This window comes from Protopterus annectens, chromosome 8.part1 (assembly GCF_019279795.1).
Source record: "Protopterus annectens isolate FY-2018-M chromosome 8.part1, PAN1.0, whole genome shotgun sequence".
NCBI classification, from domain to species: domain Eukaryota; kingdom Metazoa; phylum Chordata; order Ceratodontiformes; family Protopteridae; genus Protopterus; species Protopterus annectens.
Window position 1 is genome coordinate 234,765,019 of NC_056742.1, and position 19,100 is coordinate 234,784,118.

The following is a 19,100-nucleotide window of genomic DNA, read 5'->3' on the forward strand; positions in this document are numbered from 1 at the left end:
CTCCAATTTCTTCTTATGCAGATTTCTATTCACTTCAACTTTTTAGTTTTATAGAGATAAAAACAGATCAGTGTAATATTTATGGGTCGCATGCAGTGGAAGGTTATATGTGCAGCTAAGTTATATTACGGGTGTAGTAACCACTCTTTAATTTTCATCTTTCCATCAAAGTAGGAGGTCAGGATTGCTGCGCCTCATGTCACTGTAATGATGACAACACTGTCCATCCATGTGTGGGATATTAGTGACATGGGTGACAGCCTAGGATAAACTATTCAAAGCTCCATTCTTATACTGAAGCCTATTATAGCCCCCCCAGCATTAGCCTTATAAAGGAGATCCAGAAATATTTTGGAGTTGTCTATGCTTTAAAATGAACACTGCCCTCTGGTTTTCCAGCCATGGTATGAAAAATGACACCCAAATAAGTTTTCATGTGCACTCTCTGCCACACACTGACAAGCACTGATAGGCATCTCAACTGTGTGACAGATGTCAAGTTACAATAATACAGGCACTGTATTATTATGGTTCACAATGACACTTTAAGGTGTGAAACATGACGGTCCTGTATCCCTGCATATGCTGGTAATAAATCAGATACTACAAAAATTCCATTTAAAGACAGTTCTATGGGTAATTACACATCTCTGCCTACAGGCATATCATGGGCTGTGCCTACACTGTGCTACCCACAGAGACCCAGATGTGTACGCATGAAGTACAATTGAGCTCAATGTTTTCTCATTGTGTAAACTGTGCAATTTGCAAACAATAATGAGCTGAGTCCTAATAAGTGTAATCACTATGCATCGTGTGAATCTGCATGATATAAGCACAATGAGAGGCAGAGAGCCTCATATTGTTGTGGCAGAAAACTGTAGAGCACAGAATTCAGAAGCCACCAAAGGTGAATTAAAGAAGACCAATTCAGGAAAAAATACCTCTGCTTGCACCAGGTAAGTGATATTTGTTTATAAATCCAGTCATTTGTTCATTTTTAGTATCAAGACTTTTAACTGCTATTCAACCTACTGACAGCAAGATGCATGATGGTTAGTACTTCTATGTATGTTGAAAAAGGTATTAAGAGGGGAATTGCAAGAGTACATCAGTTGCTGGGCTGTAGGATTCTTAAGCTTAGTGAGAGACACACCCATCAGCACATACACAGAGCACAGTTCAAAACATTCATACAGTGTTTATTATACCACTTTCAGTAAATACATTTCAGTGTTGCATACATTACACATATCTCAGAACACAAACATTTGCAACACTGAGAGGAACAATCACGTCTCCTTCATCAGTTCAATGTTATATGATTTTTTTTGTGAGGGATATGTGCTCAGCAAACCTAGGTGCCTGATATTACTTAAGAAGTGTGGCTACAGATATATTACTGTCAGGCACACAAGCAGCATGGTATCTGGCCAATGAGGATACTGGTGGTGTTATGATTTGTAAAGGTCATTTAGGAACAAGGCTGTTTTCCATACTGACACAGCAATGCTTAAAACATATGCCAAGCAGAAACACACCACTGCATCTGTTGGGACCTCATTATCATGCAGACCCACGTTCTTGTATACAGAGTATGAGATGCTACTCTTGGGCTTCTGTCTCCATGGATGAAGTGTAGCTTTTTGGCTTGCATGTAGCTGAGGAGGTCTACAGGGACTGTGCGTAGGAAGATATCATGACAAACATAAATACGGTTGGTGACCAAAACCCCAGTTAGGAAATGGTATGCCACAGGGCCAGTGATGTTAAATGTGAAGCCCAACAAAGAGCACAACTTCTGGCACAGGAAGGTAGGACAACAAGTGGGAGGCCACTGACTGTAATATGTCTTACAAAGATGGATGAGTTCCTTGCTTCTGTCATAGAGGTCCCTCCTAGTTTAATTTCTCCAAGTCTTTTGGACTTCTAATATCATGATGGGAATGGACCCCATTCCTGAGTGAAAGTTCATGAAATTAGTATTGTTTAATCTTTGATGTTGGCCAAAAGTTGTCTTTGCAGCACATGCAATGTGCACATAACTGAATCCTTCTGCAGTTCATACTGAGTTACATGTATCAGTAGCATATCTAAATAGGTCTGTAGATTTTTTTTATGAGTCCCATTTCCCCTACTACTATTGGAATTGTCTGGGTATCCTTACACATTACCCTCAGTTTTGCCTACAAATCCTGATATTTTATGACTTTGTGTCTCTCTCTTTACATAAGACACTGTAATAACTGGGTGTATCAGTTCTGATGATTAATGCTACGTTTGTCTTCTTTCTATGGACTACTATATCTGTTTTTCTTTCATTTATTTTTTGTTGCTAATCGGTCATCCCATGTGATGTAAACTTCATTTTCTCTGTGGCTCATATTTTCAGTGGTGCTCAGCTACTTCAATAGTATAATGGTTGCATAATCCCCAGTGCAACAGTCTTACCACATTATTATACCTTTTGGCATGCAGACCCTCTGCCATTAGTGTTTCACACCCAGCTACAAGATGTAAGACTGTTTCTAGTTCTGTTCTACAGCAGAACATGCATTTGTCTGCTTCTACATGTTTAGTGGACTGTAAAATGTGTAGTCCTGGCCTGCCAGTATTAACATTTGGTCTTTTGGCTTAAATTCACCTCTCCTTAACTACTCCTGTGTCAGATCCTGATTAACATGAGGCTGTTCCAGGAGTTTTCAGTACTTGCAACTATATTCATGCCTTTTACACATTTATTGCCATCTCATCTGATCCTTCACCTTATATTCTTTCTTTAGTTTTTGTTACATTCGGTGGCTGCCTGATTTTGGTCTACTTCTGGTTTGATTTCCATTCCTGCTTGTTACCAATATGCTTCTGCTAAACTAAGCAGGGAAGTCATCTTAGACTTGTTCTCATGTTTTAAAACTTTCACTGTGTTTGGATCTGGTGAGTTTAGCAAATATGTATGCAGTCCTATGATTGCAAATATGTAATCAGTTTTGAGGATGCCCATACCTTCTTCAGAATGGGGAATGTATAACCTTGGTGTACATTGATTTTTAATTTTCCTGTCCAACTGAGCCAGTACCTTTTGGGACCAGTCACCCCAAAACTGTAAGTTTGAGTAGGAACAGCAAATTGGTTTATAGCTTGGACTATGTTCCTAGATGTCAGGGCTGTTTTCAGTATTAATTTTAGTCTTCTAAAATATTTCTTACTAAGTTTTGTTCACACATGTTCATGTTATATTGTCGATCTTTCATCAATTTCCAAATATTTATACAGTCCCTCCTGCTCAAGTTCTTTTACATCGCATTTCTGTCCCAAGTTGATATTTTCTTGGTGCTGCAACTTTCCTGCTTTATAGGTTGCTTTTCCACATTTATCTAGACTAAATAACATTCTTATATCATCTTATGAACTGTACAGTTTCAAATCATCCACTAAAAGAAGATGAGAAGTATTCACAGTTTGTTCTTTTCTGGAAGTCAAATTGTAACCATGACCTAATTTCTTAAGTAGACAGCTTAATGGGTTAGGGGCAAGACAAAAGAGCAACACTGACAGTCACCCTGGAATATCCCCCTTTGAATTTTTATCCCCAGAATAATAATGTGTCCGTTATCTTAGCTGAAGAGTGGTTTGCAACTGTTTCATGGTCACTATAATGTAAATGATCAATGTAGGGTGTATCCTATACATCTGTAAGTACTCCTTTATCCATGAATGTGGGATTCTGTCAAATGCTTTTTTGTAGTCTATCCATGCCATACTTAGATTCTTTGCCTTTTCATAATTTTCCATTATGACTTTGTTTAGCAACAGATGTTCCTCTGCTCAATATGACTTTCGTTATCATTTTGTTCTATTGCCATGATTGAGTTTTTTCTAAATGCAGGATTAATTCTACTATGTAGTTTATACATAGTCGGAAGGCAAGTTATTGGTCTGTAGTTTTTAGGACAGCTTGTAGGTTAACTCTTAATGAGGACTATAATTTTTTTCCATAGTTAATCAGGTTAGTGTCCATCAGGGATGCGCATATATATAGTTCTTACTCATGGCTAAATCTTCATGTAAAAATGTTAATACCTTTAGCCAGAAGTTAGGAATTGCATCTGAGCTTGGGGCTTTCCAGTTAGGAGCTTTTCTTACTTTTGTTTCAGTTTCTCTGGTTGTTACTTCATCACATTTCATATCCTGTACATTTGAACTTCTTACTGATGTTCGTGTTTCACTGTTGCAGTCATCACACTTCGGTTATCTGCCTGCAGATAGCCCTCAGTCGGCCTGAATACCAGATACTTAGTATTTCTGCATCAGTTGCTGTCACTCTAGGTCTGATGTCAGGTCGTCAGGGGTATAAAAACAGGCAGCCGACGCCATTACATCAGTCTTTCTTGCCAAAGAGCCCAAAGCAGAAGCAGTTTGCATGAGTGTCGGTCGGCCACTACCTGAGTTTTTATTTCCTAATTGAATTATCCTGAAGTCTTCTAAAGCTAAGTACCCCATTGGGGATCCTTTTTTCTTGCTCTAACCAATGTCAGAAAAAGTTAACAATTGTCTTGCCTGTGGAAAGCAAATACCACACCGAGATTTCCATTCTTACTGCATCACCTGTCTAGCCCCAAACCATGACGTACCTCGCTCTCAGTTTGTGCCTTGTTCAACGCCCAAACTATTCATCATCAGGCCCTTATTGTTGCTAAATACTTTTGTTCTCGATCTCTGTATTTCAAAATGGCTTTGGTAAGCCATCTGACTACCAATCTTCTGAAAAAGTATAAGGATAAAGACAGAGACACAGGTCCAAAACTGCCAATGACGTTTCCGTTAAGGTAGTCGCCAGTTCGCCAGTACTCTGTGAGGTGCTTTTGCAGTCCCTGATGCCCACTTCAATGGATTCACAGGCCTCTACCAAGACCCATTCGGAGTCCAGTATGCTGCGAGACTCTTCTTCGACTACAGAACCTGCGGATGTCTCTACCTTGGATGGGTCCAGAGCCGCTGAGCAGGCATTGGCTTCTGAGGAAGTTCTTCACATTACTGATATTCAACACAAACCAATTACTTCTTTCGCATCTTCAGATTTGTCTAAAACTACTGAGTTTCTAAGGCCAAGAGTACCGCTATGCCTAAAAAACCAACAACCCAAACTCATGCACCTGCTTCTTTGCCACAACATCAAATGCTTAAAATGGCAGAAGACCTTATTATGCTAATTAGGGGAAGTTAGCCTTCCCCTGCTAAGAGAAAAAGAGACCTGTCCCCAGCAGCGATAACAGACCAAGAGTCCAACGAGGATTCAGATGCAGAGGACTCCATTCCCTCTGTTTCTCCTCCAGAGGATTTTTCTTTCGGTGAAACCTTACATACTTTGAGAGTATTTCCACTGGGAATGCCAAGACTATCCTCAGTCCAAAAAGAGACTCAGAGAATTTCTAGATTTGCCACAACATAAGCCTTTAGCAATACCCCCAGTCCTGGATGTTGGGGATGATGTCTTTATGGAATCCAGTTTAACTCCTGATACCTTACCCCCTGCTCGTAGGAAACCAGACAGGTACTACAGAGTTTCTGACTCTCACAAATTCCTTTTCAAAAATCATACTGCTGACCCAGAGGTCATCTCCCAGGGGCCTAAATGTGTCAAAGCAACTACAGCTAAGAATTCCACCCCTTCGGACAGGGATTCCAGAGCTTTAGACAAATGGGGTAAGAAAGTATATACCTCTGCAACTCTCACCATTAGGGCTTTGAATTACCAGTTTCACATGCTGAAGTACCAACAACATATTATCGTACTTATTAAGCAAAAAATGACTACCTTTACAGACTGTGCAGAAAATAAAGAATTACAAAAGCTTATGCATTCTGCAAGCCAAGTCAGCAAGCATACTTTACAGTGTGGCTTTGATGCACTAGAAGCATCTTGCAGGGCAGCAGTCACTGGTTCTGTGCTGAGAAGACATGCTTGGCTTAAGAAGCAGACCTTGCCAGACCATGTCAAATCAAAATTACTAGACGCTCCTTTGAACAAGGATAATCTGTTTGGCACCAAAGCAGAAGAGGTTATTAAAAAGATGAAGAAAAAGCTAAATATTTGCAAACAGTCAAAGACTTCTTGCAAGTACAGCCTCCTAGATTCAGTAGGCATTGCCCCTCGAAACATTGGTCCTTTCCAGCCCCCTCAAGGCCATCTCAAACTAGACCCAGGGGAACAGACCCCCAGACTACAGTCTCATGGTATGCAGAGATCTAAGCAATGGAGTGCCTCCACTTCAAATACAGGGAGTGCTAAGCCACCTCCTATGGAAAGAATTCACAATGACTTCTCAACTCCACTCCCTACCTCTGTCCAACTGCTTGTGCCTCTAGGAGGAAAGCTTGCCCATCATGCAAAAAAATGGACTTCCATCACCAAAGACCATGGGTCCTCAACATTGTATCCCAGGGGTACAAATTTTACTTCCACTCACTGCCAACCCCAAAAAAGGTTCCCAGACCTTCCTCCAAACAAGTGGGTAGAGGCACAAAACCAAGTTCAATCCCTGCTCTCTATAAGGGCAATTCAACCTGTTCCTGCTGAATAGATAAGTCAAGGGTTCTATTCCAGACTTTTCCTGGTACCAGGAAAAGAGGGTGTTTGGCGCCCAATCCTAGATCTTTCCATTCTAAACACCTTCCTGGTAGTGCCAAAATTCAGAATGCTCACCCTGCAGTAGCTTCTTCCTATGCTGGCCAAAGATGCCTGGTTAGCGACCCTAGACTTAAAAAAAGCCTATCTACACATCCCTATCAGGGACTCTTGCAGGAAATATCTACACTTCAGGGCAGGATCTATGCATTATCAGTTCTCTGCACTTCCTTTTGGCTTATCCACTGCTCCCAGAGTATTCACAAAATGTCTGGCTCCAGCCATTGCCTACTGCAGACAGAGAAAAATTTGAATTTACCCGTACTTGGACGTCTGCCTCATTCAGGCAGATAGTCAGGAAATGCTGTTGCAGCACCTGTCATTTGTAAAGAACCTTCTAACCTCCCTGGGGTACACCATCAACAAAAATAAATCAAAACTAGTCCCCAGTCAAAAGATTGTATTCCTGGGAGCAAGTTTGGACACAGCATCCCAGATAGCATTCCTTACTCCAGAAAAATAAGCCTATCTGACAGACTACTTCACTCAAATGGCCACCAGAACCCAGCTATCTGGAAGGAAAATCCTGTAGGCCCTAGGGTTCATGGCCTCATGTATCTTACTAATTCCATATGCCAGACTGCATATGAAGAAACTTCAATGATACTTAAAAAGTCTTTGGTGCCAACATTCTCAGGACCTGGAAACTGTCATTCCTATCATACCTTGTCTAAGGACAGAGTTTCTTTGATGGGCAGCAGCATGCAACCACAACAAGGGACTGCCCTTTACTCACCCCCATGCCACCCAGACCCTAACCACAGATGCATCAGACTATGCCTGGGGGACACACCTGGATGACAAGTGCATCAGCCAAAAAGAGATGCTAGCTGTTCAGCACACTGTAACAGCTTTCAGATCCCTGCTCTCACCAGGACCCCTGCTAATAAAAACAGACAACACCACAGTTATGTGGTACATCAACAAGCAGGGGGGGAACCCACTCTGCAGGCTAGCCCTGGCCCTGTGAAACATGGCCTTGGACATGCAGGTCCATCTGTAAGTTCAATTCCTGCCAGGCAAACAAAACTCACTGGCAGATGACTTAAGCAGAAATCTCCTAGACTCGCATGAGTGGCAATTATAGCCCAGCACCGGCAGCCTTCTGATTCAGGAATGGGGGACCCCAGAGGTGGAGCTCTTTGCCTCCCCCTGCAATCACCAACTCAACAAATTCTGCACCATGACACCTCACAGCAGGGCCTGGAAAATGGATGCCCTATCCTTCCAGTGGGTAAACCTCTCAATCCATGCATTTCCCCTCTGCCCCTTCTTTCAAGAATATTGCTTAAGATAAGACAGGACAGACCAAGGACAATTCTGATTGCCCTGGACTGGGCACGCCAGCACTGGTACTCACTCCTTCGCAGCCTGTCACTGGTACCACCCTGGCACCTACCCCAGAGCCCGACCCTGCTCACTCAGTAGGGGGGAACAGATCTTGCATCCGCAACTGCAAACCCTAAATCTTGCAGCCTGGCTTATTCCATGAATTCTCCCCCAGTGGCCAGCCTAAGCAAGCAGGTGCTGGACATCATTCTTGAAGCCAGAAGACCCAGTACAAGGAAATCCTATGCTGATAAGTGGAAAAGGTATTGCTCCTGGATTCAGTCTAAAGGAGAGGACACACCTCTGCCCTCACTACCTCTAATTCTGGATTGCTTAGCAGATCTACTCCACAGAGGCCTTTCCTTCTCCTCCATTAAGATTCATGCCTCTGCCATCTTGGCTCATTACAACTCTGAGCCACCCCTATTCTATCACTCTCTCATCAAACAGTTCCTGAGAGGGGCAAACAACTCAAGGCCACCAAGGAGAGCACCCACCCCTGCTTGGGACCTTAACTTTGTACTGGAAAAGCTCACACTACCCCTTTTGAGCCTGCAGCATCAGCAGACTTAAAATTCCTCTCTTGGAAAACAGCATTGCTCCTGGCCATCACTTCAGTGAGAAGAGGGTCTGAGCTACAAGCACTTATGGCAGTGGAACCCTTCATTATTTTTCATGCTGACAGAGTCTCCCTCAGGACTAATCCTTCCTTTATGCCCAAAGTGGTGTCCAGCGTGGCTCTCAACCAATCTATCCATTTGTCAACCTTCTTTTCTAATCCTCAAAATAACGGGGAAAGGATCCTGCACTCCTTGGATGTGTACAGACGGCTTAGATTCTACCTGGATAGGACTAAGCCCTTCATAAAATCTGACCAGTTATTACTGAGTTTTGCACCAGGGGCAGAGGGCAAGGCCATTTCAAAACAGACAATTTCCAAATGGATAGCAAACTGTATCCATTTATTTCCGCTACAAACACCATGGGAAACCAACCCCTCAGAGGGTCAGAACACATTCCACTAGGGCAACATCTACCTCTACAGCATTACTTAGGGGAGTCCCTACCAGGGACATTCTGGAGGCTGCTACCTGGAGTTCTGTACACACATTCACCAAGCATTACCACCTGCCTATATTTTCCAAATCCAGGGTGGGTTTTGCATCTGCAGTCCTGCAGGTCATTCTAGCCAGCCCAAACACTTCTTGACTGCCTCCACCCTTTCTACAGCTTTGGAAATCAACCCAAGTGTGATGACTGCAACAGTGAAACTGAAAAACATAGTACAGTTGTGTACACTTACCGTAAATGTAGATGTTTGAGTGTATTCACTGTTACAGTCCTGGTTTCCCCTCCCTCCAGCCACCTGTTCTCTCTTTCTCTCTCTCTCTCTCTCCTCTCTGTGTATACTACTCACCCCTTGCAGGGGTATTGGTATTTACTTTTTACTAGTGGTGATTTTTTCCACTATAGCTTAGCTCCCTATTGGGGGGGGGGGGCTCCTGACATTTCGGGCAAGAAAAACTGATGTAATGGCGTCGGCTGCCTGTTTTTATACCCCTGACGACCTGACGTCAGACCTGGAATGACAGCAACCGACACAGAAATACTAAGTCTTTGGTATTCAGGCCGACTGAGGGCTACCTGCAGGCAGATAACTCAAGTGTGATGACTGCAATAGTGAATACACTCAAACATCTACATTTATGGTAAGTGTACACAACTGTAATTTTCTTTTACCTCTTCTATCCATTCAGCATCTTTGTTATGTTCAACATACAGATTTCTCCAAAATGTGTCTATTTCTTCTTCTATTGTTAGTACTTCTATTCCTTTTGCCTTGTTTCCCAGTTTTCTATAAAACTTTTTTTAGGTCATCAGTGAATTGCTTATTTTGCACTTTTCCTTTATATTTAAGTTTTTCTTTCTGTGCTGATATATTTAGTTTATTATTTGCAATAGTGTACGACAGATTCTGGTCTGTTCTGATACTGCACATTGCTTTTATCACATCTGTCTCTCTCTACTTTGGACACAATAGAAGAGTCTTTGTAGGTTCTGTTCAAGCAGCTTTATTATATACAAACACATCATGATAGAAGTTTACTGACTTAAGTAACTTATATACAAACTAACTACTGCAATCATACATGCTCACTCTCTGGCTGCACTCTCAAAATGACACTGGGAATAGCACATGCCTGCTATTTATATGTGCACACTCAGCTTTTGAGATGCTTCTTAAAGCTACAGCACATATACTGTAATCTGCATCCTCCCTCTGAAAAATAGATCATACAACATTATGAATCTATTTTGCATGCAGATATAACAGGTAGTTCTTTGTCATGCATTTAACAAGACTAGGTATATATATATATATATATATATATATATATATATATATATATATATATATATATATATATGTGTGTGTGTGTGTATATATATATATATATATATATATATATACACAGTTAAGACCTTGTTGCTGCATATTTCACACTAGGCCTGGATATTCGACCATATCGTGTGACATAAAACTGGGAATTTGGTTTAGTAATTGGAGTGGTCTCTACAGAATGTTCAACCTTGGAAGTATTTGGAACATCTTCAGGAATAGAAATAGAGGTTGAAACACACTCTGGGATGGAAAAAATTTTTGGTTTGCTGTGAGATCCAGAGTCTGTATCACAGGAACAATGCTGCAATGATGATTCTGGTACAGGAAGAAGATGCCTGCAATTTCTCCTGTACTCCACACCCTCGGATTCTACAAGGTAGGATCTCGGCTTGGCAAATATACCTGTAACTTGACCAATCCGGTCGAAATCCTTCAATGTCTGTCTCTCCTTCCCTCAACAGATGAAGAAATCTGCTTGAATTATCATAACTGGACTTCTGGACAGAACGCTTCTTGAATAATTGAGAATGGATGGTTTTGTTGTTCTTAGCTTTAGGCCTGAATAAACTGGAAGTAGTAGGTAGCATCATTCTGGTTTGTCTGAATAGAAGTCTTTGAGCAGGCGAGCAAAGAATATCATCATGGGTTATGTTTGTGAGATTAAATAAATTCAAAAAGACATCAGTATTGTCACGCTTTGACCTTTCAAGTAATTGCTTTGCACTCTGCACTGCATTGCATGTTCAGCTAGCCCACATTTGACTGTGGATATTCAGGACTGCTACTAACATGTACAAAGTCCCATTCTGTTGCAAATTTCTGAAACAACTGACTTGTAAATTGAGAACCATTGTCAGAAATAACTTTGTGTGGACTACCATGGACTGAGAAATTATGTTTCAACTTGGTAGTAACAGTAGTGGATGCTAGATTAGGTAGTGAGTCAGTCTCAAACCAAATCAAATAAGTGTCTACCAATACTAAGTAGTGTTGATTGTTCCACTCAAAGATATCAGTGGCTACTGTTGACCAAGGTAGTTCAGGAACTGGACATAGCTGAAGTGGTTGTCTTTGCAAATGCGGTCTAGTACTATTGCATACTGAACAAGAAGAAAGTACCTTATCAATGTGTTTCAGTAATCAAGGCCAAAATACTAGTTCTGTCACTCTTCTCCTAGTGGATGCAGAATCTGGGTGACCATGATGCAAAATCTGGATATATACTTGTTGTAAGAAAGCAGGAATGACAATTTTAGGGCCTTTGAAAGTAATGACATCTTCCATCAACATTTTATTTCTGTAAGGAAAATAGGTTTGAACTTCAGGTGGTACACTAGATTGGATCAGTTTTGTGTGATCTCTTAACTCATCAAGCCTAGTGGTAGAAAAATTATGTACTGCCATCATGTCAAAATCAAAATTCTCTGCTTCAGGCTGTTCTATCATATTTCTGGGTGATCTGGATAAGATATGAGCCAGATAGAGTAGTTTTCCTTTCATGCAAACCATTTTGAAATTGAACTTTTGCAATTTGAGCATTATTTTTTGCAATCTCGCTGGAGCTGAATGCATATGCTTCTTTAGAATAGTGACTAGAGGTTGGTGGTCAGTTTCAATCTGAATAGCTCAACCATAAATATAATCATGAAACTTGGAACATGCAAATACTATTGCCAAAAGTTTTTTCTCAATTTGAGCATACTGCATTTCAGTTTGGGTAAGTGTTCTAGATGCACAGGCTACTATCTGCCCTCTTGAAGAATAACTGCGTCAAGACCAAATTTTGAAGCATCACAGGAAACAGTGACTGGTTTATTCACATCATAGTATCTTAATGTAGGTGAGGTGGAAATTTTCTGCTTAAGGTCTTCAAGTGCCTTCTGGTGTTGTTCTAGCCATGACCATGCAACATTTTTGCACGTTAGCTCTCTTAAAGGTACTGTCAACTCACTGAAGTCTGGTATAAACTTGCCTAAATAGTTGACTATGCCTAGAAAATGTTGTAGAGCTTGAACATTATTTGGTGATGACATCTCAAGAATAGCTGCTTGCTTGGTCGGGTCTGGTCTCAAGTCAGTACTGGTAAATAAATGACCTACATATGTAATTTCTGGTAGCCTGAATTTGCACTTCAGAGGGTTGAGCTTCAAGTTTACTTCACATGCTCTTTCTAGAACTTTCTTTAAGTTTCTGTCATGCTCTGTTTCACCATTGCCTACAACCAATAAATCATCTACTATTATGGCACAATGATAACCCAAAAATATTTGCTCCATTGCACATTGGAAGACTTCATTTGCAGAATTTATTCCAAATGGCATCCTTAGGAATCTGTATCTGCTGAATAGGGTACCAAAAGTGGTCAGTACTGAGGATTTGCGATCAGGCATCACTTGCCAAAATGAACTTTTTGCATCCAAGACAGAAAAAATAGTAGCATTCGGTATTAGAGCTGCAATCTCTTCGACTGTGCGCATTGGATGATGAGGTCTCTTCAATGCCTTGTTCAAATCTCTTGGGCCAATACATATTGTAATTTCGTCTGAGCCTTTTTTGTGAGCTGCTACCATAGACGACACCCATTAAGATGGTTCTGTAACTGGACGAATTACATCTTGCTATACCATCTTATCCAACTGAGCCTTAACTTTATCTTGTATAGCTATCGGAACTCTTCTTGCTGGTCTTACTACTGGAGTGACCTCTGAGTCTAACTTCATGGAATATACAACTGGAAGTTAGCCCAACTTGCCATCGATTACATCAACATACTCTGAGAAAATGGCTCCAGAAAAAAATTGAAACTAGGATATGCACTTACGTGATGAGCTTCTTTGTTAAAAGAAAGAAGATTCATTCTCAAACTGTCTTTGAAACCTAATAATGACTGCACTAGTCTTTGGACTACATAGAATAACAAGTTGTAACAGTTCTTGGCCATATAACCTGAAAGCATCACTGAGCCTTCAGTTTGAATTTCTTCACCTCCATAAGCAACAAGTTTCGCATTACTGGCCACATTGAGTTGCTCATTAGTTCTCACTCTAGCAAATGTGTCTGCTGATATAACATTACACTTTGAAAGAGTCTACTTTAACCTCTGTGGATTTACCATTGATCTGGACTGTACAAAACACTTCGCTTTTTGCCAATAAATTCACTGCATCAACTCTCCCACCAATTACTGATACACCATCTACATAGAAAGTAGGCAGCAGTAGCTCTACTTGATCAACTTGCTTTTTTGTGTGACCATTCCTCACAACTTTGTGGGCTTTACTTGATTTTCAAAACTTTTGAAAATGGTTCCTTTTTTTACACTTGTGACATTGCTGACCAAATGCTAAGCACTTCTCTCTTCTAAACTCATGCTTGGCACCACAGTTGAGACAGTTAACAATAAAGCTAGACTTGGTTTTTGCTGATTCATGCTTGTACTGCACTGATGAGCATGCTTCTTTAACCAAACTAGTCTTAGAACTTGCTGGAAAGCTACGTGGTTTCCCTGGTGAGACGACAGGAGCTGTGGCTGCCATGTGTTGCATGCTATCTACATTTGCTCTGGAACCTGCTGAAGCTATGCTCTTGTCACTTGCAAGCATACTTGTGTGTTTTTCTGTAACTTCATGGATTTGGCAAATCTCAATGGCTTTACACAACATTAAATCACTGTCACAAAGTAAAATCTTTCTCACAGCAGCACTATTAATACCACACGAGTCTGTCCTTAATTAACTCATCATTTAATTCACCAAACCGACACATTTTGGCTTTATTTCTCAGGTCAGTTGCTATATATAAGCTGCAAAAGTCTCCCCTGGTTTCTGATTTCTTGTGTAAAACAAATCCCTCTGTAATGTAATATTTGTCTGAGGGTTACACATTTCTCTGAACTTGCACTTCAAACACTCAAGGTCTTCCCTTGATTCAGCCTGTATAACAATATGATGATTTTCACCTTCTCCCTCATATACTGCTGGTGCATACACAAATGAATGTTCTTTCTATGTCCTCTGACCCTGCTAAGTTTAGCAAAATGAATGCCCTGGTGTGTGCATCTTTTTCTGAATAAGCTGCTTGTATAAAAATCGATAACAAAAAAGCCAAACACTGCTTGCACCATGGTCTCAAATGAAACTTTATTGTAGCTCTCTCCCTTCACTGATCCTTAAATGCATAATTTCTGGCTCTGTCTTCCTCACCTGATTGAAACAGATGATGAGTTCCAGGCCTCACTAATATACCATTATCTTTGTATAAAAATATCATACTCTTGCTCAAATATTCTCCAGTTCTCTGCAATATTCTGATCAAACACAAGTGGTAAGGGCTTTCGAAATTCATCTGCCATATTAACACATACCAGTGAAGGGTTTTGCAAATAAGCATGAACACATACACATATGCCAGAAATTCATGCCATTATTTGTAACTTTGCCCAATAGCAGAACAAGCCTCTGAATAACTGAACTTTGTGAAATAAGTCTCTTGGGCACTGTAATACTCACCTCTTATCAGTATAAGAAACATATGAAATAACTTCACGATGCAAGCCAATGTGTAACAGAACTTTGCAAAATAAGTCTTTCGGGCACTGTAATACCTTTCAAATTACTGTATTGCATAAGTAATTTATCATCATTTTAAAAAACATTTCAAATAACTGCACAATGTGAGTGAACTGGGCAAGAGGAGCTCAAAGTCAATAACATTTCGAAGTAATGGCACTCTTCGAATAAGCTGTATACAGCACACTGAAATTTCCTAGAAACAGTGGTACCTTGCTAGGCAGTTCTTCACAGTGCAAGAAGCACTCTGTAATGATGTTACTTTGCGAATAGACACACCCACAAAACACTTTTCAAAATGGCTATACTTTGACTGTAGTTGACTGTATACTTTGACAAAATAGTTGCACTATGCACACAAATAGTTGCACTATGCACACAAATAAACTCTTTGGAATACATGCACAGTAATAAGCATACACTGTAAGTACTTTTACACGCTTTGAGATGCTTCAAATAACTCTAGTTATGCCATTGATACAATACGAAGCCATAGTTATGCCAAAACACTGCACTTTGCCAAAAAACATGTAGTCACCTTGCTTTATTTATGCTTAATGTGCCCATTTTTGCCCTTATTATATTCATTTTGCTCAATTAATTTCTTTTCATGCCCACTGTACCTTTCTTATGCACATTTTACTCTAAACATCCCCATATTGCCTCATACTCGTTTTGCCTTTAAACATGCTCATTTTGCTTTTAAACATACTCGTTTTGCTTTAAACATGCTCATTTTGCTTTTAAACATACTCGTTTTGCTTTAAACATGCTCATTTTGCTTTTAAACATACTCGTTTTGCCTTTAAACATGCTCATTTTGCCTTTAAACATGCTCATTTTGCTTTTAAACATACTCGTTTTGCTTTAAACATGCTCATTTTGCTTTTAAACATACTCATTTTGCTTTTAAACATACTCATTTTGCTTTAAACATGCTCATTTTGCTTTTAAACATACTCGTTTTGCTTTAAACATGCTCATTTTGCTTTTAAACATACTCATTTTGCCTTTAAACATGCTCATTTTGCTTTTCACTTTTCTTGTGCTCATTTTACTCTAAACATGCCTATTTTACCTCAAACATACTCATTTTGCCTTAGTAGTCATTTTTTCAGCTATCTTAATTTTAAACATTTCCCTAGTTTATAAACCTGTTGCGCCTTCCTCTTGTTTAATAATGCGGTTTGTGCCCTTGTAATGCTCTGTTTTATCTTTTTTATTACAAAATAAGCAGTTCATGCAAATTCTCATTACCTTTGATTCTTTTCTGGCTCTATTTCATGCTTGTTTCTCTTAATTTACCTTCACTGTCATCCCTGCACCTCATGGCTCCAAATATCATTCTCTGCAATACAGGTACTGACACCATGTCGCTCTCCTACTTTGGATACAATAGAAGAGTCTTCATGGGTTCTGTTCAAGCAGCTTTATTATGTACAAACACAAGTTTACTGACTTTAACTTAAGTAACTTATATACAAACTAACTACTGCAATCATACATGCTCACTCTCTGGCTGCACTCTCAAAATGGCACTGGGAATAGCACATGCCTGCTATTTATATGTGTACACTCAGCCTTTGACATGCTTCTTAAAGCTACAGCACATATACTCTGATATACAACATCTGTCTAAGTATTTTTGCTGATCTGTTCCCTCTTCTGTACTCTTCTAACAGTGACACTTCTAGTCTTAATCGCTTTATAGCTTTCTCTGTTCGATACTTATATGGCATTCAATTTCTTCCCTTTCTTTCACTTATTGCCCTGTGTTTTTGTAGTAAGACTTCATCTGTTATTAATTTAGCTGCACAGTAATGTATCCTATTTACTTCTGTTGTATTACATGAATTTCTGTAAGTAGATTTGCTTACTGTTTTCATTTGTTTTATCAAACTTCCAACATTTTGAGTCTTATTGACTTTTTGTAATCTATTTCTTTCATTGATCTTAATATGTCTATTCTTCTCTATTAAATCAATCAACTCTTCCCTTAGATCATTTTCTACTAAACTAAGGGCACATTCTTTGTTCTCCCTTTCCTGCATCCATTCTACAGACAGTTTCAGAACAACTTTCTGTGACATATTCTCTTCAGCTTCATCCTGTGTCATCTGTTGCTGTTTCATATGGGAACTCCCTGGCCTATCACTCCTCAACATTGACTGCATCAGAGTTGCAACCGTTTCCTGCTCCTTTCCTTGCAGTGCATCTCCAACTGAACTTTTGTACTGGTCTTCTGCAGAAGGTTCCAAAGTATCTTCATATGACAACTGATCAGATGCTACCCATTCCATCTGTTTCTCCTTAATATGTGGACTCTTATTCTATCATGTTGTGATGTTACCAGAGTTGGATTTTCACTAAATCTTTCACTTCACAGTTAATCCATAACTTCAGTTTCTATTTCTTTAAATTCTCCATTGCTAATCTTCTTTTCTACTTCCTCTTTTGTTTTCTTTGCTTTATTTGCTCCTTTATTGCTTTCTCCTAAATATTGCACCATACTAAATCTCTTTTTCTTTCCTATGTCCATATTTCTTCTTAATATATCTCTCACTCCACCTGCTTCTCCTTACTTTAGGAACTTATTGCTCCATCATGCAGTGACATAACCTGTGTTTGACTTTCTACACTACATCCTTCATTTCACAGGTATTCTATAACTTCAGCATCAGTTTAACTTCTACTTTACTAATCTTCTGTTCTCTGTTCCCTTTTTGTGATCTTACTTTCTGTATTGTGAAATTTTCCATATCTGTGTGCCTTTGCCTGTATTTCTCTTCAAATATCTTTGCAGCTGCTTTTTTGAAATTAGTCTGGCTATCTCCTTTGCATAAATATTGCACCATATCAGATCTCTGTTTCTCTTCCATGTCCATGTTTTCTTTTTATACTTTTCAAAAATCTCAAGATTTTTGTTTTTCATATTTTCACACTTCCTTATTCACTTCTTTTTTCCAAACAGCCCAAGGTTTATTGGTCTGTATAATGTTTTTCATTCATAAATTGGTTTTATTAATGATCACAAATTTACATTTGAAGCATTTGACAGTTTTTCTTGTGCAAGTATTTTTCTTTCCTTTAATTTCCTCTCTTAATCTTTGTGTATATCTTCTGTATGAAAATTCTGGGCTTCTTGCATAATAATAACTATACAAAATTTATTTCTTATCTTCAGTAGTCCATTCTATTATCTTTATGGCTCTTTTTTGGACTGTCAGTCTTTGTGGATTTTATGTAAAACCCACAAACCAAACTGTAAATGAAGATGGCCAGCCAGTGATTCCACCAATATTTTATTAAAAAATACAGCTCTAACGTCTCGGCTCTCTGCACAAGCCTTCAAGGAGTAAAAAGACAACAAAAAAACTTGCCTCATATAGTGTGTTCAATCAAACAATTAGTTAATTACACAATTAAATAAAATATTTCAAATTAAGCTCTTCATTGAGACCATATGGATACAAAGTATTAAATTAAAGAATATATAAAGACTCTTCAGTCAAAAGCTGTTTTTTTTAAAAAGCATTCATCAAATACGGACACTTTAATTTTCTGTAAAACAGTGCCCTGTAAACCTTCACTATTACTATTATGAAAACATTCAGAATGGGCAGCTATAGAACTTTCTTGTTTCTTATTATTTATATCTCTTACATGCTCTAACATTCTGACCTTAAAGGCCCTTTTAGTTTCTCCAATATAAAACAGATTGCACGGGCATTTAAGTGCATATATAACTCCTTCTGTGTTACACGTAAAAGTGCACCATGTATCAAATGGAATATTATTAATGTAATCAAATTTATTTATTACATATTTACAAGCCTTGCATTTTTTGCAACAAGAAGTGCCTAATGTGAGTGTATTTAAATTTATTCTAACATCTGGGGGACTAAACTTTCCTTTAACAATAAAATTGTGTATATTTCTACCCCTTCTGTAAGAAATGCCTAATTTAGCATTTAACCAAGAAGAAACATTTTTCAAGGAACTCAAATAGTTCCAAAAAAATGTAACTACTTGGGAAATTTCAAAACTAAAATACCCAAATGTAGAAACAAAATAAATAGATTCTAGAGATTCTTTTGGAGCCATTTTATGTGGA